This window comes from Anabrus simplex, chromosome 9, assembly GCF_040414725.1.
Source record: "Anabrus simplex isolate iqAnaSimp1 chromosome 9, ASM4041472v1, whole genome shotgun sequence".
NCBI lineage: Eukaryota > Metazoa > Arthropoda > Insecta > Orthoptera > Tettigoniidae > Anabrus > Anabrus simplex.
Window position 1 is genome coordinate 8,656,265 of NC_090273.1, and position 15,967 is coordinate 8,672,231.

General features: G+C 40.5%; 1 protein-coding gene across 1 annotated transcript in view; it reads left to right on the forward strand.

Annotated features, from left to right (window-relative positions):
- The first annotated feature begins 8,160 nt into the window (after positions 1 to 8,160).
- LOC136881214 (ATP-binding cassette sub-family G member 1) overlaps positions 8,161 to 15,967 on the forward strand; it is a 470,255-nt gene continuing 462,448 nt past the window's right edge. Inside the window, exons 1-2 of the mRNA XM_068229117.1 lie at positions 8,161 to 8,289; positions 11,881 to 11,957. The gene's annotated coding sequence lies outside the window, so the exon portion shown is untranslated. The remainder of the gene's footprint in view (positions 8,290 to 11,880; positions 11,958 to 15,967) is intronic.

The following is a 15,967-nucleotide window of genomic DNA, read 5'->3' on the forward strand; positions in this document are numbered from 1 at the left end:
AGTTGGAAGGAATCGGCCGTGGCCTTAATTAAGGTACAGCCCCAGCATTTGAATGGTGTGAAAATCTGAAAACACGGAAAACCATCTTCAGGGCTGGCGACAGTGGGATTTGAACCTACTATCTCCCGGATGCAAGCTCACAGCCGCGCGTTTCTAGCCGCATGGCCAACTCGTCCGGTAACAGCACCTTTGTGTGGCCCAGGGATTACCCTCACAGCACTATGAAAAGATCTATTAGCTTCCATTCGAGTGATAGTGAGTTCGAACCCTACTGTCTGCAACCCTGAAGATGGTTTCACATCGTTTCCCGGTAAATGCTGGGACTGTTCCTACAGAGTCGCTTCTGGCCCACTCCTAGTGTCGACATAAGACCTATCTGTGTCGGTACGACTTTAAGCAAATTGAAAAAACATCCTGAAAGATACAGTTATTGTGTCTACATGAAAACAAAGAAAAACTAGAATGACACTTTGGAAATATGATAAAGGTGTAATTAATCTATCAGTATAGCCAAACACTAATGGAACATGTGTGGAATATTTTATTACAGAGGACATTGAACCACTTACACAACTTTACACACTTCTGTCAGCGTGTGTACTATTTTTCAAATCAATTCTGCTTCCCTTCCTTTTGTCAGTTCCCGTAGAGGGAGTGGTGGTGGTAATTGTTTTAAGAGAAAGTTGAACACGGCAACCATCCTCTATTAACATTCATTAGAGAGAAAAATGGAAGGTGGACAACACTTCGAAAAATGAATGTATCGACCGACGAAAGGCCCATGAAGGGCGTGCAAATGAAAGTTTCCCCAGGCTTCGGAAACCTAATACAGTCGGGGTCGGAAAACTACACGAGTGGACGAAGGGAGGTAAGATAGGATAGATGAAAGTGAAGAGCCTGACACAGGTAAGTGGTTACAATGCCAGGACTCAGTTAAGGGCCTCGTGGTTGTCAACCCACGCTCCCAAGTTAAGAGCCCCTTTGGGTGGGGGGGCAGTTACCGTAGAGCCCGCATCACATTCGTCCAGCCGACACGAACCTCCACCCGAGCAGTGGGATAGAAGTAGTAATCCGCTGGAGCAATATCGGGAGATTACGGATGATTAGGTAGGACAAGTATGCTATTCTCTGTGAGGAAATCGCTCACCTCTCTCTGGAGTAACTGTACTGTCACAATAGGAAGCTCAGTTTTGTTCTTTCCACAAATGAGGGCTTTTACGTCGCACTGTATCACAAAGACGAGGGAGAATGGCGACATAACGTATCTTTAGTGACAGTTCGACCTTCTGAAATATAACAGTCTCTAGAGTCGAAGAAAACTGCAAGCATTACTTTTCGCTTGCACTGGAGACCATAGGCTGTAATCCACGCAGGCAAGCTAGAGAACTTGCCTACATAGTGAGGCGGAAATATCCAAAATTCAGTTCCTTTTTCATTCTACTGGCACCTATATTTATTTATGTGCATAAATCCTAAGAGTAATCAGCGAGCAGAATATTGCCGATGCTGTTATCAGCGCTGAACGAGTGCGACAGGATGCTGCGTAACATAATAATAAGCAGAATCGGCATTGCAAGAAGTGTGTTTCAAAAATTACATCATCTTGTGAGCAGTCCTCACCTCTGAGTGTTGTGAAGTGTTGTGTGTTGCTTTACGGTGACCGGGAAACAAGCCTATAATGTGGTCTCCTACGCGCTTTATCAGCTCTTCTTTTCTTCACGCCCTACCACTTGCCTCATTTGCCGATACTTTCATTCTTAGGGCTAACATATGCTTTTATTGCTCTAGAATGTAAGATATTGGGAAATTATACCCTTCGGTTTAAAAATATTTGGTTTTCCATGGTTTACTATTTTCACACCAGGCAAATGTTGGGGCTATACCTTAACTAAGGCCACAGCTGCTTCCCTCCCAATCGTAACACTTTTCCATCCTTGCGTCGCTGAAAGTGTTACGACGCTAAACCACGATATCGATTCTTATTAAAGAGACATGTTCATCTGGCCTGTTTAAAACACATTACTGCCTATTTCTCTCATCTCTCCACTGAGGGGAAATCAATTTGCATTCTGTACAGTAGGCTGCAATTTTCAACAGCTCAGAATGTCAGGTTTTATACTTACTAGCACTAAATTATTTTCACAACCGATTATGCATGTGGTCAATCTACATGCACATTTATTATTTTTCCTTGCGAGTGGATAATACATTTTTAAACCAGTGAATGTTTTGAATTTGAAGAAAGGAGGAGGACGTTTTTGGAATTTTAAGAAATTCTTCCCGGATGCCCGATAGAATGTTAAATTGCAGGGTATGTCCGAGATTTTTCGGATGTCTGGTAACCCTGCTTGTTCTTTGAAGGACGGTACGTCTTCCTTTTTTCTCTGATTAGTGTTAATAGAGGATGGTCATCGAGCTGTACTTCCTCCCGAAACAGTACTCACCACCACATTATAGCATATACGTTTCGGAGGAAAGCACATCTGATCACTCTGTGGAACAATACGTGTCTTAACCTAATCAGCTGATTTTGGAGAGTTGAGAAAATGTAGCCACCGATAATATTACTAATGATTTCTAAGTATTTTGTCCGGAATAGTACACTGACATGTACTTTACAAATAAAACTTGAACGGCAAATTATAAGGAAGGCAGAGATGATAACATGCAGAGTGTAAAAGTATAGGTCGTCAAGATGATAAAACAGCGAAACCCGTAGCCGCAATGGGTATCACAGAAATCCCTCCTCAAACAAGGTCTACATCTCCATAAACAGCAAATTAGCACATTCTGAGTCGTATAAACATACAGTCACTATTACCCAGACAATATTATGCGTTCGGTGCATAAGAACTACGACTTTGTATTTCCATTCAGTTCTGTATACTCTGCTCAAAGAAAAGAGTTTTGTATATTAGGATTTCACACGCCAAGTGTTCTGTAAGCATGTGTCTGACCATTGCCTGCTAGACCCGGAAAGGCGACGTTGGAAGCAAGGGACTACGCAGCCCGCCAGAGAACTCTTCTCTGAGATACGCATGCAGGGAAGTGCGTAACAATAAGCTCGTATGAAATTGTTCTACTACATTCAAACAGTGTTTAAAAATATTTCACAGCGTTAAAGTCAAGAATTAGCAATTTAGAACTATTAAGGTACGGTAGATTTATGGCGGTAAAATGAAATGAAATGGCGTGTGGCTTTTACTGCCGGGAGTGTCCGCGGACATGTTCGGCTCGCCAGATGCAGGTCTTTCGATTTGACTCCCGTAGGCGACCCGCGCGTCATGGTGAGGATGAAATGATGATGAAGACGACACATACGGTACACCTAGCCCCTGTGCCAGCGAAATTAACCAATTACCCTGCCGGGAAACGAACCCAGGATCCCTATGACCAAAGGCCAGCACGCTAACCATTTAGCCATGGAGCCGGACATTTGTGGCGTTAAATTGCAGGTACTGAAACTAAGTGACAAACTCATTACGGTACTGATCAAACTGTTAGTCTTAATGTATTTGCTTTCTCTTACGGTAATGCTTGCAGTAGGATATCTACTTCACAATTTATGAACTTGTTTGCGAGTCATGAATTCTGTCGCCTTTATCTGTTATTTCTTGTGCTTGATTACCGACGTTTCACTACCTCATTACCATCACACATCAGTCAATTGATCATCAAGAAACTTCGTTACAAGAATGCCATCAAGTATTCTCCAACACACTCATTAGATTTAATTACCTATATTAACTTAGGAACAATGAAGAGCTGGTGTTTTCTTGCCAGGTGGAAATCTATATAAATAACCAATATAAAAGAACATGTCCTGACGGACTCATTCATCACCGCCGATCCAGAACTACTGGACATAAAGACATGAAATTTTGAGGATACATTTATATTACAATGTAGGTGGACGCTAACGGAAGATTTTTGCATATTCCGTCGCTAAGGGGATGAAAACAGCGGTGATTTCTTAAAATGAGTGTATCTATATCTCAAAACTTTTAAAAGTTTAGAGATGTAAAAAATTGGTATTTATAATTTCTTTTAAAAATAAAGAAACAGGTGTTTTTTTGTTTTTGGAAAATCCCACTAGGAGGGGGTGAAAAAGGGCGAAATAGAGGTTGAATGCCTTTAATGAGGATACTTATATCTCAAATACTGAAGACGTAACAGACCTGAAAATTGGTAACTGGAATATCCTTTAAAAAATAAAGAACGTTTTTTTGAGAGTCCAATTAATGAGGGTTAAACAGGAGTGACAGATGGGATGAATTTTTAGAAACGTAAAATGTTACAGACGTAAAAATTGGTATTTGGAATCTCCTGTAAAAGTAAAGAAATATAGGTGATTTGTTTTCGGAAACTCCACTTAGGAGGAACTAAAAAGGGGGGTGAAATTTTAAAATGAGCATGTCTACGGTATATCTCAAAAACTTAACATGTTACAGAAGTGAAAAATGGTATTTTTATCTCTATTAAAAATAAAGAAACATGTAGGGTAAACCATACAGTTATTGGTCACTTAAGGATAATTTGAAAGTTTGTTATTCAATAAAATTCATGAATGGCAGCAAATATTTTTTTCAAACAGATTTGTGGCATTGTTATTTATTTCTAATACAATAAGGACTAAGACACTTTACATTATTTGTAAGTTTCTAAGAATGTATAGTCATTGGTCACTCCATATTTCTACTAGTGACGTTGTATCATGAGTTTACTGAACAATCTATAAACTCCTATATTACAGTGTATCATACTCTTCTTGGAACAAAGTGTTTAATTCTACGTTTTACTGGGTTATATATTTATTTATGTATTCATGAAGCACAAGATACAGCTACACTGAGCAAATTTCACTTGCACTTAGTTCACCTACTTCATCATCATCATCATCATCATCATGCACACTATTCTCACTGAAATATTCAATTTCACGGGCTGATTTCACATTGTAGCAGAAATGGCACAGGAACCCATCTCGTCCTCAGCCAGAAGTGGTTCTTAGGTACACACGAACTGCGGCAATCCTCACAACGTATTTCCCTCCCGTTTTTAACCTTGCCATGGCAGATGCAACACGATAATTCATTTCCACCTTTTTCCCAAATAATTTCCTTTTAATTGTGCATCTCTTGCTTGCTTTTCATTCCTTTCGGCTCTGCACGTTTAATTTTCCGTTGTTGTTTTTCTTCCTCTGCGGCAAGCATAGCAAGGCGCTTCTTCTCAAACATGTCCTGATATTTTTTTGATGTCACAGCAAATGACTGTCTGTGATCTTTCCTTTACGCTTAGGAGTTTCAGGCCAAACAGGAAATTCCTCCATATGGTCTAAACGGGATCTTTTGAGTACACTTTTCCTCCTCTCCTTATCTTGCTTGAGACATTGCTAGTTTCTGCTCTCATTTGGCTATTCTGTGAGACATTATTTGGGGTCATATTGCCAGGTGTTCTGCTAGTGGACTGGCAATGAATATCCTTCAGTTTGGATGAGTGGCTGTTACACTGAATCATGCCACTTACTGCGTTGCGTGATTCAGCGCCTGACATTCGCCTGAAGTTCTTCTCTTTCTTGAAAAATTTCCATATTCGGGACAAAGAGAGAAAATCTTCGCTGCTTTCTCGCAGAATCGTGCCATTGCTATTCCTAAATGTTTCAATTTTTCCAGCTCCTACAATGCTGAAAAATGTGTCATAATTCATAACTACATTTGAGATATTTTCATCATTGCAGGAAATCTGCCCGTGCTTCTTCCGGACCGCTGTCACGTTAGATTTCCCAAGACATTTGGAGTAATCCACTGCATCAGGATTTAAAGGACAAATGCCACATACTTCAAAACCTTTTGCCAGGGTTTCAGATTTGGCAGCAGACTCAATTACCTTCCTCAGCAGAGGAGAAAATAACAATTTGTTTAAAACCTCACCTTGATGATTAGAATACGAACCATGCACTGCCTTTCGCCAGCATATTTAGATGGGACGAAACACAGCAACATGGGCAGGTTGTAAGATGCGGGTAGCAGTGCTGTTATCTCAATCTCTAAATCACGGCACGAGACACTTAATTGATAAGTTAGGTGTGATTTATGCCCGTCAACAAACAATACTACTGCCAGACACAAGAAAGGGGTGAAACACATTTGCGTTGTATTCAAAAAATACCTCGGAAGCCATCCACCCACTGTCGCTTCGAGCGATTCCCGATTCCTTGGGAACAGGTTCTGAAATCTTTTCAGGAATTCTTTTACAGGGATAGACAATCTTTGGCCAACATGTTTTCTCACTGGCCGAAAAGGTGAACATAACAGATATGTTCTCCTTAGAAGGTCCCTCCAGTACCGAAGAGACGTTTTTGCCCCCCCCCCCCCCCCATCTTTACTAGCACTCGACCCGTTGAGGGACATATTTGGAAATCTGTTTCGTCTCCGTTGAAGACTCTAGATGGGTCTTTCATAGCCTTCTCTTTAGTATATTCCTTTACTTCACAAAACCACTTCCTAACATCACTTTCCGAAACACGTGAACTTGCCGCTGTTACTGACTCACTTGTTCTGTCTGTTATCTGAGGATTACGACGCAGGAAAGCCTATAACAAAAAAGAACTCAATGTTTTCAAAATAATTTACAATTACATGGATAATCATAAACTGTTCTACGAATATCTTATTACCTTCACCTGGGTGGTTGTTCCTAAAAGGTTTCGGCCGTGGATTTAATGTCAAAAAATTCTGTACGCTGGAAATGATGTCTTCTCTCTTTCTCGGTAAACCTTTCCTTGCCATTTCGAGAATCCATCTAGAAAGATTAAATTTCCCTTTCACTGTTAAGGACCATAGCAATAAGGCAAATTGTGTATCTCTCTACTTCATATTACACATTTTGAATCATCTTAGGCTTACGTGACTAAAGTATCCTTCTCTTTATTCGTCAGAACTGGTGATGGACCGAAAGAATCTTTGTGAGCAGGGTTATTCAATTTAAATTTTAGACTAGTTCGTGGTAGGCCATATTTTTTCGCCACGGCTCTCCCAGATTTATCAGGATCATTGTGTATTTCTTCTATTGCTGCTTCCATACAAACAGGATCATATTTTGGAAGTTTAGGCATTTTAAAAATTACTTAAAAAGTACCAATCAAAAATTGTTACAGTAATGGACCACCCATAATCCAAGGAATAATGATATTCTGATCATATAAGAAGCTTGTCTGCCGCATAAAAACCACGATTTTTATCGACTCCCAAACGCTGACAACCTCCTGCACTCTTCCTTCACCTGACAAAGCCGAATTGTCCTTCCATGCTCCTCGAGTACTCTGCGCACTTGCTAAGAGTAGGGACCTACTGAGGGCTCTCCTGCCACAGTCCGAGCACCTCAAGACTAAAGAGAAAACATCGTGTTTGCTGGACAACAGTCACGGTCTGAAAGCCTTTGCCATTTCCCTGAAAATAGAAGAGCAAAATGTTCACAGCCGAAATAATAAAGATACCCTAACATTGTATAACTGAATAGCACACCACACAAGTCCGATTCGCTAAATTTGTCAATCTCTTTATGTACTCATTTTCAGAGTGAAACAACCTTAAACCGAGCTGGATAGCTGCAGTCGCTTAAGTGCGGCCAGTATCCAGTATTCGGGAGATAGTGGGTTCGAACCCCACTGTCGGCAGCCCTGAAGATGGTTTTCCGTGGTTTCCCATTTTCACACCAGGCAAATGTACCTTAATTAAAGCCACGGTCACTTCCTTCCAACTCCTAGCCCTTTCCTGTTCCATCGTCGTCATAAGACCTATCTGTGTCGGTGCGACGTAAAGCAAGTAGCAAAAAAAAAAAAAAAAAAACTTTAAATGTTTTTGAAAAGGCGGGGAGGTGGTGCCACTGGTTAACGCTAAGTTCAACACCCTCCCCCCATGGTGTACGGCCACGTGGTGAAGGTGAGAGGGAAAGGTACCGTCAGTAAGGAGAATGGACAGCCGTGATCACTGTCAGCTCGTACTCGTACTGTTACATTGTGACATTGTACTAGTTCTGAATTATGGCTACCCACTAAGTGTTGGGAAAACGATAAAAGAAGATAGCACTTGAATATCTTCGTCATTGTCCGACAGAACCGAGATTTGACTTCTGATGTTTAGTTATCAACTGAGCCCCGTAGAGGGGACACGTGCTGAGTTGTGAGCAGCCTACTGTCCCGTACACAAGCGCTATCTTGAGGCGTGGAGCGTCACTACAAGAGCTCTGACTGGTAACGACATTTCGAGATACCTTTCAAGGCTGCCAACAGTACGTATAAGTCTCTACGTGTAAAGGCTTTTGGTTCTTCTCATAATGTGAGGACGTAGCGATAAGTTTCTCTCCCTACCACAAAGAGTTACTTTTTGACCAAATGATTGGACCAAAAATAATGAAATGTGCTTCAGTGTGCAATACCAAACATTCTACCATGTGTTAGGTGAATCCCCTCATATCCAAGCACTGTACTCAGTTAGGTTATGCGGTTTCGTTTTCAAACTGCGTTTCAGTTTCTGAAAAATACACAATACCGCTAGTACGGCAGTAATTAAGGTCCTTCAGCGTCAAAAGCGGAAGGAAATTACGGCAGGAACTGGAGAAAACACAAAACTTAGGGAAGTGTCGCAATAAATGAAAGAGAAATAAAGGAGGGTACCGGTAGTTAATAACAGATTCCTGGTCGTTGTATAACGTGTGATGTTAGATGAAGTGGTGTTTAGTGGCGTTAATATTGTTCCAGCGGTCAAGCCAGTTCGTGACCTCGTCCCGAGATGGTGCGCCCACCAGTGGAGGTGAGCAAGGTCTGTCTAGGGAGGTCTGGTCACGCTACCACAATCCTTTGCGGTGGCGGCCATATTGGGTCTCATATCGTTGTTATGTGGGCGTGCCCGATATAATGATGTGAGTTATTACTTGTATTTTGAAGGAAAATGGGATACTGCTCCGCACCAAAGTGTCAAAATAAGACAACTGACGGAATCAGAGTGTTTCTTTTTCCGAGAGATAAGCAAAGGAGAGCTCAGTGCGTACAAAACTAGGCGTGACAAATGGCAACCTACAGATAATTCCGTCTTGAGCGAGGTTAGTGAAGTTATACATTTGTATTATTCCTAAATAATAGGATGTTTATATGAACGATGTTTTATATTTATAGGTCTCATTATGTATTTTCTTCTAGCATCATTTTGAAGAATCGCAATTTGAACTAAAGAGGGCAGATGGAGGGAAACTACTCAAGTGGAATTTCATCCCAACAATTTTCATCGTCCTTAATCCACCCAAGTCTTTGACGTATAATATGAAACCTCCCAGAGAAAGAGAATTGTCTTTCAAAACAAGCAAGAAAAGTAACAGGAAATTTGTAATAGTAGTATTAATGTTTGTGAAAATTTCCTTTTCATGTGTCCGGCTCCATGGCTAAATGGTTAGCGTGATGACCTTTGGTCACAGGGGTCCCGGGTTCGAATCCCGGCAGGTTCAGGAATTTTAACCATAATTGGTCAAATTCACTGGCACGCGGGCTGGGTGTATGTGTCGTCTTCATCATCATTTCATCCTCATCACGACGCGCAGGTCGCCTACGGGAGTCAAATCAAAAGACCTGCTGCACCTGGCGAGCCGAACTTGTCCTCAGACGCTCCCGGCACTAAAAGGCATACCCCATTTCATTCCATTCCTTTTCATGTAAACAACAGACAGTATCTTTCTAACCCTACATGCAAGGTAGAAATGTTTCACAGATATTTGAAATGGTTGTTCCTGTTCATTTACCAATTACAATCACAACAAACAATAAGCCTATCACTTCAAACCAATAATTATGTCCAGCCATCATTACAACAATTTTATTGATAATAGCAGCCTTACATTGTACTGTAGTTATTATTTATAGTTATTTTCATTGACCTTAAATGCTCTATAGAGTTCAATATATGGCTGGGACAAATACTTAAAGATCACTTAAAGAACACTCGCTTCACTCGCACTAACCAACTACTGTAATTTAACGTACCGTAGCCTAACATAATATCCTAATGTAATCGCTAAAATAGCCAAACCTAGGTTAACTCAGCTTAATAGTGATTGAATTTCTATTTCTTGTGGAATCGTGTCTACAAATGGCTTTAATTTTCTTTATTATTATTATTATTATTATTATTATTATTATTATTATTATTATTATTATTATTATTATTATTATTATTATTATTATTATTATTATTATTATATGCATTAATATTAGGACTCAGTTAAGAGCCCCATGGTCGCCAACTCACGCTCCCTAGTTAGGAGCTACTGATGCCCCTTTCAGTCGCCTCTTATGGCAGGCAGGGGATACCGTGTGTGTTGATCTATCCCCGCACAGGTGGAAATCTATTTTGGGTTGTGACTACGAGGCCCTTAGCTGAGTCTTGACATTGCTTTCACTATTTTAGCCCATCCGACCTCCCCTGGTCAACACTTGTTCTTTTCCGACGGCATTAGCGCATTCGAGGCCTAGGAAATTTTTCATTTCCACGCACTTTGTGACCTTCATCTTTCTTTTGCCGATACCTTCATTTTTCGAAGTGTTGGACCCCTTCCATTTGTTTTCTTCTGATTAGTGTTTATAGAGGATGGTTGTCCAGTTGTACTTCCTCTTAAAACAATAATCACCACCACCACCACCACTACTTTGTACTATATAGCTGCATGGGTTATCAATAAACTAGTTAAGAGTAACTAAGAACATCACTCTTGTTGCATATGTGCAGAATATTTTTGCCTTAGAACCCAAAGAAATACCACATGAATTGATAACAGTTACCATACATAATTTAATGCACTCAACTCAAGTGGCATTCAGTGTTTGTCAACATATTGGGGTAACCTTATAGAAACCCAGGATCGGTAATTGCTTTCTTAATAAAGAAAACGCTTAAGGTAATTTATTACAGCTTCTTTTAGTACTTTAAATACAGTAGGACTACTTCAAGTTCAGTATATCACGTACCGGTAATCATAATATGATACAGGTACTGTAGAGATTTCTATGTTTCTCTCAATAAGATTACATATTTGACAGATGATATTAATAAGAAATAGAGTAAGACCAAGTTGTAAGGAAGTAAAAGAGAAGAACGTGAGCTTTTCTGTTGATTCTTGTTTCTCAAGAAAAAAAATAGTGGCTCTGTTAATTATCTTCGTCTTCAAATAGCTGTGAATATATTCATATCATTTAAGTGTTATACAGTTATATATACAGACCGGTAGATGCCCAATTAAGTTCTTTATGAAAAATAGTTGGTATTTTGTTTTTATTTCAATGTACGGTACCGAAATCCTTTAAATTCGAATACACTTGCCTTTGGTTACGCTCGCTTAAAGACCCAATATGGCGGCTCCATAAGTAGCATTCGTGACTTGACCTCCCTAGACAGACCTTGGAGGTGAGCTATACACTCCATACCAGCCCTCCTGCCATTCTTAAATATCTGACAGTGTCCAGAATCGAAAGCGGGCCTCCGTTACGTGCTGCGAAAGTGGTCTTTCCAATGTTAGATATCATAAAGCCACTGAAATTTGGAATGGCAGTTTGTGAACAAGGTCTACAAGAAATAATATTCAATCAGTAGGTCTAAATGGCCTACAGGCGGTTTTCTTCTTCGCAACTACAAACCACTCTGTTATCTTACTCCGACTCTGCCACGGTCGTCATTTTGAGGTTTAATGACATTCTTGACTAATCGAATGCATATGGGTTTAATTTGAACTCGTCCACACTTGAGTAGTAAACACTACAAACTACTTAGTCCTTTTTATTTTATTTTTACCTCTGGGTCGCCTCCCACATGTTTAAATTAACACTTCTGTTTGTTCTAGCGAAAATTCGGATGAGCAGAGACGAGAATGACCCGTGCTTGTCTCAACGATCACTTGAAGGAAGTACAAACTTGAGGGTAAGTAGTCTACTTGTTAACATCAGTGTGCAGCAGACATTCTAAAAGTAATTGACGTAACAGAATAGGTCACTAAATTCGTCGACAGATTTTTTGCAAAATCTCTAGAAAAGTCACGTCGCACCTGTTCTTAAAGACCTATCTCTAAAGACTTATCAAACCATCTAGATTTAGCGACTTATCACTTAGGTTGTCATCATTGATTGTTCCAAGTTCATCAACAGGGCTCTTGCTTCATATATATCACTGTCCATGTACATATTGCCGATTATTACTATTTCGTTCTTTCTTTCTTAATCGGCCTACCCTTGAGGGCTGTTTTTCCCCTCGGATTCAGCGAGGCATCCCACCTCTACTGCCTCAAGGGCGGTGTCCTGGAGCGTCAGACTTTGGGTCTGGGGGATACAAGTGGGAAGGAGGACGAGTACCTCGCCCAGGTGGTCTCACCTGCTATGCTGAACTGGAGTCTTGTGGGGGATGGGAAGATCGGAAGGGACAGACAAGGAAGAGGGAAGGAAGCGGCCGTGACCTTAAGTTAGGTTCCGTCCCAGCATTTGCCTTGAGGAGAAGTGCGAAACCACGGAAAATCACTTCGAGGATGGCTGAGGTGGGAATCAAACTCGCCTCTACTCAGTTGACCTCCCGAGGCTGAGTGGACCCTGTTCCAGCCCTTGTACCACTTTTCAAATTTCGTGGCAGAGTCGGGAATCAAACCCGGACCTCTGGAGGTGGCAGCTAATCACACTAACCGCTAGGTCTACATCGCTGAGGCGGACATTACCGGGTTTTTGTGGATCACAGAGGTGCGGGCATGAATGGGGCAGATAATCAGAAGATTAATTTAAAACTCCAAAATTAGGGCTATATTTCTTTCTCAGCTATCTCTTGGTTTCTTTTCAAAAAACTAAACTTTAAAATTCAGGTATAGGGTAACAACTTTAGAAAATCGAATAACAATATTAATGGACAACTTTAATTATGGAGACTCAAGCTCAAACATTGTCCATGAACGCTGCGGTGAGGGAGACGGATCTCCTACACCTAGTAAGAGCCTCTTTGCTCTACATGTTTGTCCAGCAGACTACTCGCCTTCCAAAGGCACCATTCAACCTTTACATTAACACCTCCACATGCTCAGTTACACTTACGAACCTATTTCCAGAAATTTCCAGACCTATCAAAGGCAGAACCTACATTTTACGAATTCAAGCCTAACATCTTTACATAAAAGGAATAAAATGGAATTTCACAGGGGTATCGATTACCCATTCTACCGGGCCTTTGTGAAGAAACAACAGGTTAAAGTTACTGGCCCAAAAATCAAAATAGTGAGAAGGCGGAAACTTGCACTCCTTGAAGATCGAAATGAAAGGTTTAAAACCCTATTTGGCCTTTTGGCGCGAAGTTACATTACTGAGGTGACTAGTTAGAGAAAATATTTAAATTACAAAGATTACAAACTGGAAAAGGTTACAAAATCAAAGTCACCTCGAAATTAAGTTGATAGGGAACACGAGAGGGTCGCTCACTCTCTATTCCCTGATTACGGTTAAGTTCCTTTGGCTTGTTTGAAATTTGCATTAGAAGTTTGAAATTTACCTTTAAAGTTGAAATTTACCTTTAGGAAATTAAAGTTACATTATTAAAGATTGTAAACCTTCCCCTCAAGCTAGCTGTCGAAGACTTATCACTTAATTAAACCAGGACTGCCATTGCCTTGAGCTGATGGACGAGCCACCCCCGCCTCCCTTCACGAACACACACACTAACTGGAGCGATGAATAAGACCATGTGGCTCGAAAAATGTGCCACATTATATAGTCAAGGGGAAAGTTTCAGAAAGCCCCCGGCTAAGGCTCGACACGCCCGCAATTCCAATTGGTTGATCACATGGATACCAGAAGCGTTTGATTGGTAGAAAAATAAATAGACAAAATTTTCTATTGGCCAACATCTTAAGTTGGTGGGAAGAGATCGAAGTGTTGTAAACTTTAACACACCAAAAAAAAAAAAAAAAAAGAATAATCAGTTCAGTTTAGGAAACCTAAGAATACAAAATTACTTAATAATTTTAATAGTCAATCTTCACACCAGAGGGTATAACATAAATTTATAGTAGAGACATCTGTAGGGAAATGTCCAAACTTCTTGTATTAGTTGTTGCGACTTTTAGATGGTAGATAGCGTTCTCCCGGGCGCTTTATTTAAATGAACGGTGCGGGTGTACCTTCCGGTACAATTATTAATATTTTCAGTCGAGTAGTATGTGTTACGGCAAATAAAGAGAAATTTTGGATGTTCTGTAAGGGGTGTCGTAAAATATGAGTTGACAACTACCGAAGTGTCCCGACAAAACGTACGAGTGGATGGCTATCTGTGAAAGGGCAACGAAGAACTTTCAAATCTTTTCGTCGCGACAGAAGTAAGCCACACTGCTCGGCCTTTGAATTACTACTACTGTTCTGTGCCCTGAGGGGGTACCCACTAAGCGGTAATTTTATGTGCGGACAATGTGGCCGTGGAACTGCAGGAGAGGCACCAGCTCTTCTCTGTCTCCCGTATGCAGAGCTGAAAGGCTGCTCTTAAGCCATCCGTCAGATAACTCTTGGTTGAGTGGACCTCGAACCAACCCTCACACCTACCGGGTAACGAACCCGTAAGAGGGAGGTTCGTTTCCCGCGAAGATAACATTACGTTGTCTTCGTGTTCCGGATGGAAATCGATGGCTTCGGGGTCTAGAGATGGTTGATAAATCACCGATATTTTATATCAGATACGCTGTCACGGAAGTATCTGTGACAAAATATCGCGTCGGTGCGTCGTAAATCCACTAGCAATTACAATAATAATTAAAAAAAACAACAACACCATTCTGCACTAAGGCGAATGCCAGGACAGTTCCTGGTATAGGTCACAGCCGCCAACCCCCTCACCTTCTCCGCACATCTCCTTCACCGTAACAAATCTCCCGGCCTGAGAGAGGCCCGCCTCCTCCTTCAGGGGAGGAATTAAAACATTTTAATAGTAATTGTAGTAAGGTCTATAATCTTTCTTCATTTACGAGTTATATACGGCGATATTAAATGTGTTAAATCATACATTTTATCATAGTGTATTTATGAGCACAGCAGAAAGAATACCTGTCTAGCAACTCTATATGTCAATAGCTAGCTCATGTTTCATACGCAGCGCGAATCGAACAGATTAGTCCTCAGCTGGCAAATGAGGCATGTTTGAATACATAATATCGTTCCAAAAGTAATTGTCCAATTTTCAAAATAATCACGGCGCTGAATTTGTAATTGTTTGTAGATTTAAGGCTATGTGTACAAAATAGTGTGGTACCGTTTAAAGAAAGCGAAGTTAATATCGTGATCTCAGGAAATAGCCTTTGGTACCATTACTGAAACTGAAAACTAAATGTCAATATCTTTAACCGTTCACGACTTATATGGGAGGAATCTTTGTATTGATTTCATAAATTTATTATTTTTAATCATTTTATTTTTAAACCTGCATTAAGTACTGGTATCCCGGAGATACGACATGGCTAATCACATTCCGCTCGTTAATTTATTGCGCATCATGTTAACCACCTTTTTCCTATGCATTATTAAAACTTCAGATTATAAATTAATGTGAATATTATTTTTCCCACTTCTGATGTCCCGAATCTTCCGAAAAATACTACCCGACATTGTCATCATATCAACTAGAAGTATTTCCATACTGGCCGACCGCGACCAAAGGTAATCATTCGCACGTGCTACCTGCGACTGAATCATAGATACGCCTGTCACTGATAATCTGAAACATCGGTTAAGCTCATCTCTAGTAGTAACAGAGACGTAACCTGCTCGCAGTCGCCTCAAAGTCAGATTTTTCACATCTACTATTTGTTGTCTGTAATTTCTTGCATTATCTTTCTTAGAAATATATATTTATGTGAATTAGGAGGGTAAGATGTATAGAAAGAGACAGATGCGTAGAGAGCAACAGAAAGGTGAGCC